The sequence below is a fragment of the Gigantopelta aegis genome, chromosome 5 (genome assembly GCF_016097555.1).
Source record: "Gigantopelta aegis isolate Gae_Host chromosome 5, Gae_host_genome, whole genome shotgun sequence".
Lineage (NCBI taxonomy): Eukaryota > Metazoa > Mollusca > Gastropoda > Neomphalida > Peltospiridae > Gigantopelta > Gigantopelta aegis.
In genome coordinates, this window is record NC_054703.1 from 25,292,791 (window position 1) to 25,309,439 (window position 16,649).

Here is a 16,649-nt window from a genome sequence, read left to right on the forward strand (position 1 = left end):
GGAGGGGGAGTAGAGGGGAGAGAGACGGAGGGGTAGTAGAGGGGGAGGAGAGAGAGACGGAGGGGTAGTAGAGGGGGGAGAGAGAGACGGAGGGGGAGTAGAGAGACGGAGGGGTAGTAGAGGGGGAGGAGAGAGACGGAGGGGTAGTAGAGGGGGAGGGAGAGACGGAGGGGGAGTGAGAGGGGGGAGAGAGAGGGCGGGAGAGAGAGAGGGGGAGTAGAGGGGGGAGAGAGGACGGAGGGGTAGTAGAGGGGGGAGGAGAGAGACGGAGGGTAGTAGAGGGGGAGGAGAGAGACGGAGGGGTAGTAGTAGGGGGGGGGAGAGAGACGGAGGGGGAGTAGAGGGGGAGTAGAGAGACGGAGGGGTAGTAGAGGGGGGAGAGACGGAGGGGGAGTAGAGGGGGAGGAGAGAGACGGAGGGCGAGTATAGGGGGAGGAGAGGGGGAGGAGAGAGAGGGAGTGGGGGAGGAGAGAGACGGAGGGGGAGTAGAGGGGAGAAGAGAGAGAGAGGTGGGGGGGGGGGGGAGACGGAGGGGTAGCAGTTATATCGGACATTCATTTACATGTGTTTGACATAGACGCGTGATATTACATCATTACGGAAAATGGAGCATTTTAAAGACAAGGGAACATGAAATAAATGTACTTTATATTAAACACGGATATATATCAGGGCCGTAGCTAGCGGGGGGGAGGGGGGGAGGAGGGGGGGAGCAAGGGAAACTTAAAGAAAATTCTTTTCTTAACTGTTTAAGGAGTTTTAGACTATTAACTACTCAGTTGCCCCCCCCCCCCCCCAAACAAAATATCCTAGCTACGGCCCTGTATATTTGTTGTACTATAATGTAATAAGAATATTATTGTGGATTAGTCGTAGATTTGCGTTGACGTGCAAAACTAGGCTTACGATGTTTTGTGAAATTGGGATCATGGTGATTTCCGAAACACACCATCGTAAAATCAACCGTTTGATTACGTCGATGTTACTAAAGTAAACGGCATTGTCTGCCCAATGGAGAGCTTGGAATTATTTTGACAGGGGTCAAGGAAAACTCATTTTAATTTTGGATGAGGTTTTTTTTTTCTTTTCAAATGACGCAGGAACGAGTATAGTATAATTGACAACCAATAGTCGATGATTAATAAATCAACGTGCTCTAGTGGCATCGTTATACAAAACAAAACCTAAAGTCCAAACCAAATTGTTAACAACTACAATAAATTACTCTCCTACCTTTAATTACTGTTACATTTCCCCCAAATTTTGCCCTGACACAAGTTGTGAAAAAACCCATTACAGTGACACAGATTCCACATATGAGACTGTAACGATGTTGCCAATGTTGACTTCACTGAGATAGCCCCTGCGCGTGCTGTAACCTCACCGTGGTGCAAGGGTGCAACATTATCTTTGAGAATGGCCAATACAGCACAAATCCCCTTGTTTTCTTCGGGATGCAATTAAAATTTTGAATAAAAGTCAGTATCTGTGATATTTGTATTTCTGCACCGTTCTTACACACTGTGTTTTTATTTAAATCTTGAATTTTTATATCGATGTTGATCATCACTTTCTTTGTTTGAATTACCATAGTTTGACACCCAATAGCCGATGTATTTTTCATGCTGGGGTGTCGTTAAACATTCATTCATTCATTCGCTGAGATAGCATAGGGCAAAATGCATGCAGTTTTCTGACGTCTGCCATTTATTATTATTATTATTATTATTATTTAAAAAAATTTTTTTTATGGAATACTCTTCAAGAGGGGTGAAAGCCTCCAAAGTATCTGACATAATTAATACAAAATCAATGATCTCTAGTGGTATCATTAAAATAATAATATTAATAACATTAATATGACATCATCACGTTTGCTTTTATATCATAACATGTTATGACGTTGTTAGATTAAGTCATATCCTTTCACCCCTCTTGGAGAATATTGCATAAAAATTCAAAATGGCAGCCGGCACAAAATTACATGCTTTTTGCCCTATGCGATCTCAACGAAGTAGATATAGGTGACATGGTTATCATCTAGTATGTGGACTCTGTGTCATTGTGATGTTGCTTTTTTTTCAAGATTTCAGTCTGGACAAAAGTGGATAAAATCTAACGAAAAATAAAGGTAGGAGAGCAATTTCTTGTAGTTGTTAACATTTGGGTTCGGACATTAAGGTCGACGACAGTCATTTTTTCGGAGCCTTGTTTTGGCTTCGTACACAATAAATAAAACATATCCAACGGTATTTTTTTTTTTTATATGATATATTTGACAAAAGGTACTTTTTATTTCTTTCATCTTTTAAAACTTGAAATTAATATTTTGTCCAGAATTATGAAAAATTAAAAAATACATACCTGTAAACAGCGTAGAAATGTGACAGGGGTCGACGTTAATAGACCAGTTTTTATTCTAATGTGGCGAAGCATTGTAATAATATAGCTAATTTAAATGACGTCAGTATTCCAATGACGTCACTTTGCATCTTTGCAATAACCATAAACTGGGTACATGACGATTCCTTTTTAAAAATGCTGGAAAAATTCCATTGCAAAATTGCTATTGAAAATGTTTTGTTTGAACATTACTAATGCATCTGAATGTGTTTGAAGAAAATCTTGTAATTAAAAAAATGGTACCTTTTTCGAAATGTGGATTTCAAGTGAAATTACGGTAATGAGAATCAGTGCACACAATCTTCGTACAGGTGATGTGCCAGTTCCGGATCACTTCCAGATCACCTGTAGTTACCGATTAGTCTGTCGGTATATTCAATTTTGTAGTAATTTCTATGTAAATTTCATTAAACAAATATTCTAACAAACAAATAATACATGTTTCTTGAAAATGTACGTAAAATAACTAACAGTATATAGTCTTTGTTTTATTTTGGACGGCGATACACATAACCACTTTACAGTTTATACAAGCAGACGACATGAAAAAAAGAAGACGTTTAAAAAGAGAGATGAAGTTTTTGATGTTTTTCTTTTTATATCCTTTGAAATTTTATAGTACGAGTAGGGGAAACATATGGCCTCAGATTACAGTTATCTTCCCATTTGGTTGTCGAAAATCCGGAAGTTTGACCGCGCAAGTAGTCTGCTGTTTGACTGTGATTATTTCATGGCAGACAGCTATGAAGTGGCAACTGTTTGACTGAAGTGACAGGGGATAGCATGTAGTTTGTAAACATGTGTAACTTGTTGACATTGAAAACTTGTTTGTGGTAATTCCGGCCCATGCAAAAGTAGTGCTTTTTGTGTAAAATGGGTGTACTCCGGCCTGGTTTAGAGGGTGTGTCTGTTTAAACCAATATGCTGGGAGAAAGAGCTGGACAACAGAGGTTGTCCTTTTCAGGGTATGTGTCCCCCATGCAGGCAAAGGTACATACAAAACTTCACGGGCCTTCTGATATTAATAAAAATGTTATAGCCACTAAGGCTATATAGAAACATATAGCGAAATCAATTGTGGTTTGAGGCCATATATAGATTGTGCATGACTAGTTTTATGAAAAGTGATGCTGCAAACGACTTACTGTAACTCCTCAAAGGGGACACACTTGATATGCCAGTTGCGGATCACTCACAAAACGGAAGTATTTACGTTGTAACTGCCGCTAGATGGGGCGGTGAACGCAGGGTTTATCTCAAGACTCAAAAACGTTGAACACGGTGGAATTTTTTTCTCCCACTTTTCCCCCTTTCTTTATAACAATAATAATGATGATAATAATAATAATTATTATTATTACTATTATTATTTTTATTATTATTATTATTATTTTCTTCTTAAACCTCTCTTGATTCGTCATTTTAACCACTAGTTCATAATAATTCGACTCTGTATGTTTCGGGGCCCATGTCATAATAGCCCTAGACTGTTCGTCCCATGGCCAGTCATCCTCTACAAAATATTATATTAATCGTTGTAGTTCCACCTATTTTTCTTGTATTATTTTTGTTTTCTACAGGTAATGACAATATGTACATAATGTACACGTATTTTATAAACTGAAACTACGATTTTAAGTGTTCGTCCACTTGTCTCTCACATTATATTTGTAGGCCTACATGTAATTAGCCATTCGTACAAATACCAGCCGCAGTCATTCACAAATATGGCTAATGTAAATAAAATGTAGTTTTTTAAAATTCCATTTTCGTTTAATTCGGGCAAAAATCAGTCTTGCATGCCCCTTACAAAAATAGGAGCCCGTATGACCTGTTAGATCGCCAGTCTAGAATCGCTAAAATCGCTGCACACGTGTCTTGTATTTGCCCCATAAGACTATTCAGTAATGTTGCCCGCCCCCCTCAGTGTGAGAGCCGTCCACCCCATTGCTTGCTTGATTGATTGATTGAAAAAAAAGTCATCAATATAATAATAATAATAATAATAATAATATTATTATTGATATATACGATAATAAATGAAAACAATTATTTATTATTAGTAATAATAATATTAATTATTATTATTATATACTAGAATGCCAGAAATCAAATATAATTCAACGAAAATAATAAGGATCGCGCACCTTTACTTTTGACACACGCCCCGTATATCTGACGTCATGGGACGCCATCGTTGATTTTCAATCGATTTTAAAAATTGATAATTAGGGGCGTAATCAGGGGGGTGGGAACCCTATGGAGTTGCAAATGATCATAAAATATGTCCGGCAGGATCCACGAACGTGCTGAAAGTGCTAACATGTGTGAAATAGTGTTTTTGAAGGGGTAAGCCTCTATTTTTCGAAAGTGATCCGGAACTGGACAACGTGATCCGCAACTGGCTAGAACAACACTGTTTTTGGTGCCAAATGTTTACCTAAATTTACATTTTATATCACTGTTTATTTATATGGTTGATTATCTTTATTACCAAGAATTTCTTTTAAAGTCATACGCGCGCATGTTGACAGAATTCACAATTTTGTTTGAAGTGATCCGGAACTGGCGCATCACCTGTACTAAACTGAAGATTCTGTAAACCTAAAAAAAAAAATATTGTCCGAACCAAATTGTTAACAACTACGAACAATTACTCTCCTACCTTTAATTGCTGTTAGATTTCCTCCAAAGTTTGTCCAGACAGAAATCTTGAAAAAAACATTACAATGACACAGATTCCACATACCAGATGATAACTATGTTACCTATATCGACTTCGCTGAGAGTGCATAAGGCAAAAAGCATGTAATTTTGTGCCAGCTGCCATTTTGACTTTTTTTGGAATATTCTTCAAGAGCGGTGAAGAGATAGGACTTAATCTAAGCAAACGTGATGATGTCATATTATTTATTATTATTTTTTATTATTATTATTTTAATGATACCATTAGAGATCATTGATTTCATATTAATTATGTCACTTACTTTGGAGGCTTTTACCCCTCTTGAAGAGTATTCCATAAACAAGCAACATGGCAGATGGCAGAAAACTGCATGTATTGTTTCCTATGCAATCTCAGCAAAGATGATATCGGCAACATCGTTGCAGTGTCGTGTGTGGAATCTCTATATTTGTAGTGGTTTTTTTGCGATTTGTGTCTGGACAAACTTTAAAGTAAATCTAACGGCAATTAAAGGTAGGAGAGTACATTTTTGTAGTTGTTAACAATTTGGTTCGGACAATAACTGAACAGAGGACTTATTTTGTTTGTAATTCTCAAGCTGTGGAAGATGAAAAACATTTTATTTTAGACTGTCCTATTTATTATGTTGAAAGGCAACATCTATTTGATAAGTCTACTCTAAAATAGCAATTTACAATTTACATTAAATTTTATTATGCAGGCCCGTAGGAGCCGCCCGCCCCCCCCCCCCCCCCCCCCCCCCCAAATACGGCTGCACTCATTAACACGAGTCAACACAATCTGAATGAATATTCATTATTCAAATACGGCTGCACTCATTAACACGAGTCAACACAATCTGAATGAATATTAATTATTCAAATACGGCTGCACTCATTAACATGAGTCAACACAATATCTGAATGAATAATGCATTATTAATATGTATATGTGTGCATTTATATGCTGTATTCTATAGCGTATTGTCTCGCTCAACTCAATACTGCCGTGTAATCAATGTCGACATTTATGTTAATGTATCTATGCAGTGGCGGATCCATAAGATCCATTTTGGGTGGGGTGGGGGTGGGGGTGGGGCAATGACATGAGGCGGAATGCCAAGGGAACTTTGGGGGAGGTTTGGAGGGGGATGAAAATTGATATATAATAAAATCATATAACTGTCGCAAAATTTAGGGTGGTCTCGGGCCCCTGCCGCCGCCCCCCCCCCCCTTAGATCTGCCACTACTAAGAGTTGTGAAAAGCTCGGTGGTCCAGAGCAAATAAAGCCTAACCTAGAATACATTGCAACAGAAAAGACCAATATAATAAAAGTCAATTGATTTTTTTCATAATACTCGTGCACTGCATAATTACTAAACCCAGGGGCGTAGCGTGATCTGGACCTGGGGGGGGGGAACCTTTTTCTATTTTGTTTTTGCACCACCAGAAACTCCATATGTATAAACCTGAATGTTTTAGTTCTGAAAGCGGACCATTTGGCTTCAGCTGGGGGGGTGGGGGGGGGGGGTAGGGGTGTCGTCGGTCGTCCGAACCCCCCTAGCCTACGCCCCTGAAACCATTTGTGAAAAACAATTGAATAAAACTGAAAGGACAGAAAAAGGAAAAAGAAAAGAAATAGAAATAATCGATAGTTTAAAAGTATTCATTATTAACACTTTATCTTCTCAGACAGCCCAACTGGTAAGTAATAACAATATAACAGTAAAACGTAACAACAAATAAACAAATGATTCCTCACCACGAGATCACGTGTTCTTAGTCATTTCAACTTATTTTCGTGCTTATATCCAAACTTAAGGTTCAAGCACGCTGTCCTGGGCACACACCTCAGCTATCTGTCCAGGACCGTGGTAAAAATCGAATGCGTTGATTTGCATCGACGTCTTTCCATTGACACGGGTGCCAGCCATGCAGCAAAAAAAAAAAAAAAGTCGATCAAGTAGGCCTATCGATTTTTGTTCCAGACGTGCGCTCGATCCGCATGGGAAATCATTAAAATGACGTCATTTTGGAGGTATTACCCATGATGACCCATCTCCCGGACTTGTCTGTTTGTCTGTTTTATAGCGTTATTTAATTTTCAAGTTTTCGGAGTAGGTATTTTTAGCATTCTTCGTGCAATGGGCGAGGGAAGTTCACACATGAGCCAATTGGAATTTTAACTGACTTGGTAATCGCTTTAGTAACAAAGAATAAAAAGACCTTTTATAGCAAGAATTAATGTTCTTTTAGGAGGTAAACTATTTTGCTTTTAAAGTAATTTTTACGATAAGGTGGGTTGTTCGGTCCCTCTAAACCATCCCTGCCTACTGACCTGTGGTGGCAGTAAAACATAATCGGTTCCTCATTATTTTATGTTCTCAAAATATGTATGTCCTTTTACATGTGAACCGGCCTCGGTGGCGTCGTGGTAGGCCATCGGTCTACAGGCTGGTAGGTACTGGGTTCGGATCCCAGTCGAGGCATGGGATTTTTAATCCAGATACCGACAGCGGGTTTCCTCTCAAAATCTGTGTGGTCCTTAACCATATGTCTGACGCCATATAACAATAAATAAAATGTGTTGAGTGCGTCGTTAAATAAAACATTTCTTTCTTTTTTTTACATGTGTTAGCTCTCGTATCTAATAGTTCGTCCCATCCTCCTACAAAAATGTTTGTTTGGGTGGTGTGTTTTTTTTGTTTTTTTTGTGGGTTGTTTTTTTATTGGGGGGGGGGGGGGGTTTGTGGGGTGGGTAAAATTAATTTCAGTTTGGTTTGATGTAAGAAGAAAAGTAGGCCTAAGTGTTTTGAAATAGCCCTATAATAAAAAACAACTATTTTGTGTCCAATTTAAAAAACGATCGGCTCAGAAATAAATAGCTTTCCCTGTGGGAAGGACCTAAGTCAGGGGCGTAGGCTGGGGGGGGGGGGGGTCGGGGTTCGTCCGACCACCCCTCCCCCCCCCCCCCCCCCCCCCCCCCCACCACTCCGGCCCCCGCTGATGCAAATGGTCCGCTTTCAGAACTAACACATACAGGTTTATACATATGGAGTTTCTGGTGGTGCAAAAAACAAAATAGAAAACGTCCACTTGGTTCATATTCGAACACTCCCCCTCCCCCAGGTCCAACTCACGCTACGCCCCAGTAAGTGATAGTTCAAATCTCGATTTGATCAAATGTTGTTGTTGTTTTTTTCTGAAGAAGATTCATTAGTAATGAATATTCCTCATTTAACAATGCCATGTTTCAATTTGCATATGGCCGCTTAATTAATTAATGACATCACATGGAAGAAACCGTGTCACAATTTTTTTAAATTTTATTTACGGTTATATGGCGTCAGACATATGGTTAAGGACCACACAGATTTTGAGAGGAAACCCGCTGTCGCCACTACATGGGCTACTCTTTCCGATTAGCAGCAAAGGATCTTTTATTTGCGCTTCCCACAGGCAGGATAACACAAACCATGGTCTTTGTTGAACCAGTTATGGATCACTGGTCGGTGCAAGCGGTTTACACCTACCCATTGAGCCTTACGGAGCACTCACTCAGGGTTTGGAGTCGGTATCTGGATTAAAAATCCCATGCCTCGACTGGGATCTGAACCCAGTACCTACCTGCCTGTAGACCGATGGCCTAACCACGACGCCACTGAGGCCGGTATGTAACGTCTAAATGCAAAAGAAAGGGGTTTTAAAAACAAAATAGTACTGAAGACAGTGATTATTAGTTAAGTGCTTATAAATTAAACTGAGAGAATAACATACATTTCTTGAATAAATCTATCAAAAGAGTCCACAATTTCTATATCTTCACCGCAGTGAAAAGTGCGAAATTGAAATACTTACATAGAACAATACTTTCGGGATTCGCCATGATACGATTATTTGAAATCCTCGCGGAAAGGTGAAGGTCAGAGGTCGCAGTGATGACGAGAACACAAATTTCCCACAATGCAATATTCAACATGGCTTCGGTGAGTACACGTTTTTGGGATGCAGTCGATTCGCCACTGGACAATTTGTCCACGGACGATTCGTCCACTGAAAATTCGTCCACTGAGGAACTCGAGACGATTTGTCCACTACAAAAAATCAGTTCCGGACGATTCGTCCACTGGGTTTTTATTTCCCCAGTGCATTTCCATGGGTGAAAGTTTTCCGGCATATGCCGGATTTTCCGATTTTTCTGGGTCTCTAAGGGTCGTTTTTCCAAATCGTGTAAATCCGTTGAGATTTTCATAGGGGGGTGGGTAGGGGTTATGACCCAACTTCTCCGATTGTTGATAGATGATTACTCCAAAGTTCAACAAAAAGTTCGATTCTACAACCTAGTTTTAGCAATGATTCAATCCGAGAAAGTTCCCCGATCTAGCAGATGCACATTTCAGTAAGTGCGCGGTTTTTTGGGGGGTTTTGGGGGTTGTTTTTTTGTGTAGGGGGGGGGGGTTTGGGGGGGGGGGGGGGGGGGGGGGGGGTTACGGAGATCGCCGATCCTTTCGTTCCATTCCGACAAAACTGACTCAATGCGATCACCAGTCAACGGAAACACAAAATCGCAGTCCGTGAAACGAGATCCGGAAAGTTGAATCAAGTCGCGTCTAAAACAACACGCTTTGTTTGAATGACATTTGTTGTTTTGTTGAATTGTTTTTTAATGTACATTTAATTATACTGGAATTGAAGACAACGAGTTTTTATTTTATTTCGAGGTTATTAGGCATATGGGGATAACATGTGATGAGGGAGGGTACAGTGGATATAATGTACGCCATTGAAGGAGAACATGACGTGGGGGGGGGGGGGGGTAATAAAGTCTTCCGACGCGGAGGCTTGCATTACCTATTTACCACATCGTGACATGCGAGAAAATGTACGAGCGAGTGGACGAATCGTCAGTGGACGAATCGTCCGGGGCATGATAATGAATACAAACAGTTAATAAAAAATGGATATTAATGTTGAATTCTAACTCTATTTTACTTTTTTGGTTATAGTATACCACAAAATAATTTTAAGAAACGATTACAATGTCAAAGAAATAACTATTAATATGTATGAAAAAAATGCAGTCATCGAGTGGACCAATCGTCCGTGGACGAATCGTCCAGTGGACGAACCGTATGGAAAGCACGTTTTTAATGTTATTTATTTTTTAATATTGACGTTTTGCATTGATTACCAACGACTTTCCATTTGTTTCCTACAAGTCAGTAGTATTACACAAAAAAATGTCGTTAAACTAAGCGATACGAATGGACGCATTTAAAAAGAAACAAGTAGAAATGATGCCGATAACAATTCCAAGATTTCATAATAATGTTCTTTTTTTTCTTCTTTTTTTTCAACTTCAACAACTTTTTGATCTTGTCTCTTTTCTATTGCCTTCGGCTTGGCAAACCTTCTGATCGTTCTAGCATTTAGGGTCACTTGTACTTATAGCTATAGAGATCTATAGATGTTGGAAAGATCGGAACTTTGTCCGTTAGTCAACTCGCCCCAACCCAAGCATTATACTCATAATACTGTGATGGTGCAATTTTATGGATATCTGGTCGTTTCGGCCTGTTGCTAGTCACTTCGTACCTTGGTCCTTTCGTACCATAGTCATTTCGTAGCTTGGTTCTTTTGTACCATAGTCATTTCGTACCTAATTTGGTCCTTTCGTACCATTGCAAAATTGAAAGTCATACCGTACCCAATCTAATTACGTATATAAGATGCAAACACCACCTGCAACTGACTTTTTAAATTATTAAATATTTAATTTTGTCCCTAAAAAACAGATCAAGTCATTTCGTACCATACACTGAAACAAATTTGTTGTTAATTTAAGGGCGTTTCTGATCATCAAATTTTTTTTTTTAAATATTGTCATTGTGTATAAGTAATAAACATGAGCAACTGGCTGATTTGGTAATCGATAGGGTAGTCAATGTTTTCAGTGGTTGTTATTGTTTATTTCTTAAACAAATAAGATAATAAGTAATAATAAGTAATATTCGACCATTTCAGCTGGTAACTGAAAAAGTACGAAATGACTTTTTGCCATGGTACGAAATGACTAGGGTACGAAATGACCAGGCAGCATGGTATTTACGTGTGCTCTACGTCACAAAAAGGTCACGTGATGCGCTTCAAATCGAAGGGAATCCGCCGTCTAAAAATAGACTTCATTTGACGGTTGAAGGGAAAAATAAATTGATACGTACGAAAAAATATTTGGAAAAATGCATATTGAGCTACTACGAACATTTGGGGGACCAAAAACACATTGGATATACAGATATAGATATTCTGGACAAGGAAATGTAAGTAAATTGTCATTCTAACAATTAAAAAAGGTTTTATTAGCCGGAAACTTAATAGCATCGCAACAAAGTCAGGAATGTCCCTTTCAGACTATGTGTACATAAGTTAGCTATTGAAACTGGCTGATATAGAAATGTTGATAGATCCAGGGCCGTAGCTAGTATGTTTGTGTTTGTGTGGGGGGGGGGGGGGGGGGGGGGGGGCAACTGAGTAGTTAATAGTCTATAAAACTCCTTGAACGGTTAAGAAGATAATTTTTTTTAAGTTTTTATAATTGTTTCCGGATTTTTTTCGGGGAGGTGGGAGACTTCCCCCTTGACCCCCCCTCCCCCGCCCCACTAGCTACGGCCTTGAGATCTGAGTGAATTTGTATATTATGTAATAGCGGAAATATTGAAGATGAATTTCATTTTGTGTTATGTTATCCTGCATTTAGTGATTACGCTAATATTACGCTATTATTTACGGGGCTCGGTGGCGTCGTGGTTAAGCCATCGGTCTACAGGCTGGTAGGTACTGGGTTCGGATCCCGGTCGGGGCATGGGATTTTTAATCCAGATACCGACTCCAAACCCTGAGTGAGTGAGTGCTCCGCAAGGCTCAATGGGTAGGTGTAAACCACTTGCACCGACCAGTGATCCATAACTGGTTTCAACAAAGGCCATGGTTTGTGCTATCCTGCCTGTGGGAAGCGCAAATAAAAGATCCCTTGCTGCTAATCGGAAAGAGTAGCTAATGTAGTGGCGACAGCGGGTTTCCTCTCAAAATTTGTGTGGTCCTTAACCATATGTCTGACGCCATATAACCGTAAATAAAATGTGTTGAGTGCGTCGTTAAATAAAACATTTCTTTCTTTCTTTCTAAGTTTAAATTTATAGAGTTGCTTAAAGAAACATGCCGTTTGTCTTTAAACACTAAAGCATTTAAAAAAGAAAAAAATTACTATTAGATCCGTGTTTGACAACTGAAATCATACTTTACTTACATTTTATCGTTTAGATTATTCATTTCCGTACATTCGAAGTGTTTTTGTCATCCTGGTGTTTTTAATATCACAAAATGCATTTCTCATATTTAAAAAAAACCTGCACATGCGTCTGAGAAGTAATAGTTATGGAGTCGAGTTTTAGTCTATTTTAAGAGTGTATTTCACCATTTCAAAATCACAAACTCATGTTTCACGGAATTAAACTTAGTGTTAATTTTCACGGGTTGAAACTAGGGTCTGTCCCTTTAACTGTTCAAATGTAAAAGAAGCTTTGTAATCTGGGAAAGTATTTGGTTAAAGCCAGAATGTTTTTAAGTGGATAATTAATACATCACGCTTTACTTACTTACTTACTTAATTATATTGTTCCATACATTATATATAGCGTGTACCAATAAGCTGTAGATTACGGTAATAAAGAATTGAATTGAATAATTATTATTGAATTGGGCGTAATTTCCTATGCATTTGTAGTAAATTATACAAGTTAAAACATGTCCCGACTAAAAATTAAAGTCAAAAAAAAAATAAAAAAAAATCGATTGCTCAGTCAAATCTTTTTAGGATGTTTTAGAGCAATTTTGACGGGCTGCCAAAATAAATGTTTATCGTCAGACTATTATAATAATAATAAAAAGCAATAATTTGAAAAATAAAAAATAAAAAGGGCTTTATTTTATAGTTTAGTTATGTTTTTATGCGAATATGCGCTCTTCTGGTGTCGTTAAACAACATATTTTAAAGTAACAAGGCCTAGTTTTGAAGCACCACTAGAGCCGTTGTTTGAAGGGGATAGACCCTAGTTTCAACCCGTGAAAATTAACACGAAGTTCAGTTAATCTATAAACATTTAGATAAAGTTACAATTGAGTGAAACATGAGTCTGTGACTTTGAAATGGTGAAATACACTCCCTACAAACAGGTTAAAACTCGACTCCATAATTGTTACTTCTCAGACGACCGTGCGTTTTTAAAAATATAAGAAATTTATTTTGTGATATTAAAAACACCAGGATGACCAAAGATTCTTCCCGTGAAAATTAACACGAAGTTCAGTTAATCTATAAACATTTAGATAAAGTTACAATTGAGTGAAACAGGAGTCTGTGACTTTGAAATGGTGAAATACACTCCCTACAAACAGGTTAAAACTCGACTCCATAATTGTTACTTCTCAGACGACCGTGCGTTTTTAAAAATATAAGAAATTTATTTTGTGATATTAAAAACACCAGGATGACCAAAGATTCTTCGAATGTACGGAAATAGATAACCTAAATAATAAAATCTAAGTAAAGTATTATTTCAGTTATCAAAAAAAACCCGGCTATAATAGTCAAAAATATACCTTAGGGTGTTTAAAAACTAGTGCATGTCCCTTTAATCAACTGAAATCAGACACTGTTTATAGTCATCCTAGTGTTTGTAATGTCACGAATTTCATTTTTCATAATTTAAAAAACCCACGCACGTTTGTCTGAGAAGCGACGGTTAAAGAAAGAAAGAAAGAAATGTTTTATTTAACGACGCACTCAACACATTTTATTTACGGTTATATGGCGTCAGACATATGGTTAAAGACCACACAGATTTGGAAAGGAAACCCGCTGTCGCCACATAGGCTCCTCTTTTACGACAGGCAGCAAGGGATCTTTTATTTGCGCTTCCCACAGGCAGGATAGCACAAACCATGGCCTTTGTTGAACCAGTTATGGATCACTGGTCGGTGCAAGTGGTTTACACCTACCCATTGAGCCTTGCGGAGCACTCACTCAGGGTTTGGAGTCGGTAGGTCAAAGCTTTTAAGTTCAGAATGTTTTTAAGTGGATAATTAATACATCACGCTTTACACCTACCCATTGAGCCTTGCGGAGTACTCACTCAGGGTTTGGAGTCGGTATCTGGATTAAAAAACCCATGCCTCGACTGGGATCCGAACCCAGTACCTACCAGCCTGTAGACCGATGGCTAACCACGACGCCACCGAGGCCGGTCCGACGGTTAAAGAGACGAGCCCCAGTCTATTTTAGAGGATATTTCCCGATGTCAACGTCACGCACTCTTGTTTCTCTCTATTACGACTATGCAATTGAATTACAGGTTTAATAGAGTAGCCATACTTAGCGTTAATTTTCAGGGACTAAAAAGTAGGATCTGCGAATTTAAACTTACAATCGGGACGGGACGTAGCCCAGTGGTGAGACGCTCGTCTGATGCGCGGTAGGTTTAGCAAGATTCATTGATCCCCGTCGGTGGGCCCATTGGGATATTTCCCATTCCAACCAGTGCACCACAACTGATATATCAAAGGCGGTGGTATATGTTATTCTGTCGGAGGGATGGTGCATATAAACTACCCCTCGCTATTAATGGATTTTTTTTTTAGCGGGTTTCCTCTCTAAGACTATATGTAAGAATTACCAATGTGCTCTAGTGGTGTCGTTAAACAAGGCAACTTTAACTTTTACAATCGGACTATTAAAAGGACACACCCTAATTTTTAAACACTAAGGCATATTTTTTTTTTACTATTACAGCCGTTTTTGATAACTGAAATCATACTTTACTTAGATTTTATTGTTTAGATTATCCATTTCCGTACATTCCAAATGTGTTTAGTCATCCTGGTGTTTTCAATATCACAAAATTAATTTCTCATATTTCTAAAAACGCACGTGCGTCTGAGAAGTAACAGTTATGGAGTCGAGTTTTAATCTATGTTAAGAGGGTATTTCATCATTTCAAAGTCACAGTCACTAAATTGTAACTTTATCCAAATATGTTACAGATTTGTAAATTAACTAAACTTAGTGTTAATTTTGACGGGTTGAAACTAGGGTCTGTCCCTTTAATAAAAACAAAACATTTTTACTGGTCGGACTTACCTTTAGTTGTGTCACAGGGTAGATGACAGGTATTTACTAGTGTGGTACGTTCCCAGTTATACTTTGTTTAGAACCAGTCCTACTCTTCGCTTCGAAAAATATCCCTGCGTCACAGGTTAGCTGAAAGATGACTGCTAGTGTGATACGTCCAAGTTATTCGATATTTAGAACCAATCGCACTTTCCACATTCTCTTTTTTGAAGAAATTTTTTTTTATTATCCCTGCGTCGCAGGGTAGATGACAGATATTTAATAGTATGATACGCTCCAATGTACACGACTTCTAGAATCAGTCCTACTTTTAACTTTCTCATATTCAAACAAATATTATCAATTTCCTCATCTTGTCCCCGGGACCGACGCCTTTTGCGAGACGTATGGGTCGTGGTATGTTTGTGTACACACGGCTGCATAGCAGATATCTATGTTCAGTCGTGTTCGAGCATGTGTGATGAGACATTAAATATCTAAGTATTAATTGTCTGGTAAGTAGGTCACGTTTGCTAAAGGCGTGACATTAAGGACATCCTGGCGAGATGAAAGACACAAATCTGCAGGGGTCGTTTTTCTGACGCTGAGAACATTGAAAAGTTGGTTTGTTTAACGACACCAGGAGAGCACATGGGATTTTGTGTATGTTATTCAACGGCTATTGGCATTACAAATTTTTTTGACATGTATTTAAGACGCTGTTGACCACATACTATTTATTACCCGAGACCATAGGCGTCGGAAACTGGGGGTGGGGGCAAAATGGAGGGGCCACGGGTTAAACGTGACCTTTATATATATATATATATATATATATATATATATATATATATATCCCCCCCCCCCCGGCTTGATACGCGGTCGGTCTGGGATCGATCCCCGTTGGTGGGCTCATTGGGCTATTTCTCGTTCCAGCCAGTGCACCACGACTAGTATATCAAGGACGTGGTATGTGTTATCCTGCCTGTGGGATGGTACATACAGAAGATCCCTTACTGCTAATTTTGAAAATAGCAATTAGTAAAAAAGTTAATAGAATAAATAAAATAAATAAAAAGGTTACAAGCCAAAAATAAAAAAGAATTGACTGCTCGGCCGAATATTTATATAATTTGGAGCATTTTAGAAGGACAGTCCAAAATTAAATAAGAGAAAGAAGAGAGGATCGTACTATTTAATACACTGGGCTACGTTTCGCTCCTGGGTTGCCAGGGGTAACCAGGTCGCCGGTTACAAGTGTTGACCTCTTCGCTCGGAAGTATTTTGAACCAACCTTGATGAATATAAACAAACTGCTTTCCATAGCTGATATACAGCCTCGGTAAGTAGGCTGATTGGGTTACATTAGATATATCCCCAGTATATCCTGCACGG

The 16,649-nt window shown here is 38.8% G+C and overlaps 1 protein-coding gene across 1 annotated transcript in view; it reads right to left on the reverse strand.

The window, feature by feature from the left end:
• LOC121373567 (galactoside alpha-(1,2)-fucosyltransferase 2-like) overlaps window positions 1-15,727 on the reverse strand; it is a 29,289-nt gene extending 13,562 nt beyond the window's left edge. The window contains exon 1 of the mRNA XM_041500250.1: window positions 15,285-15,727. The gene's annotated coding sequence lies outside the window, so the exon portion shown is untranslated. The remainder of the gene's footprint in view (window positions 1-15,284) is intronic.
• Between the last annotated feature and the right edge of the window lie 922 nt (window positions 15,728-16,649).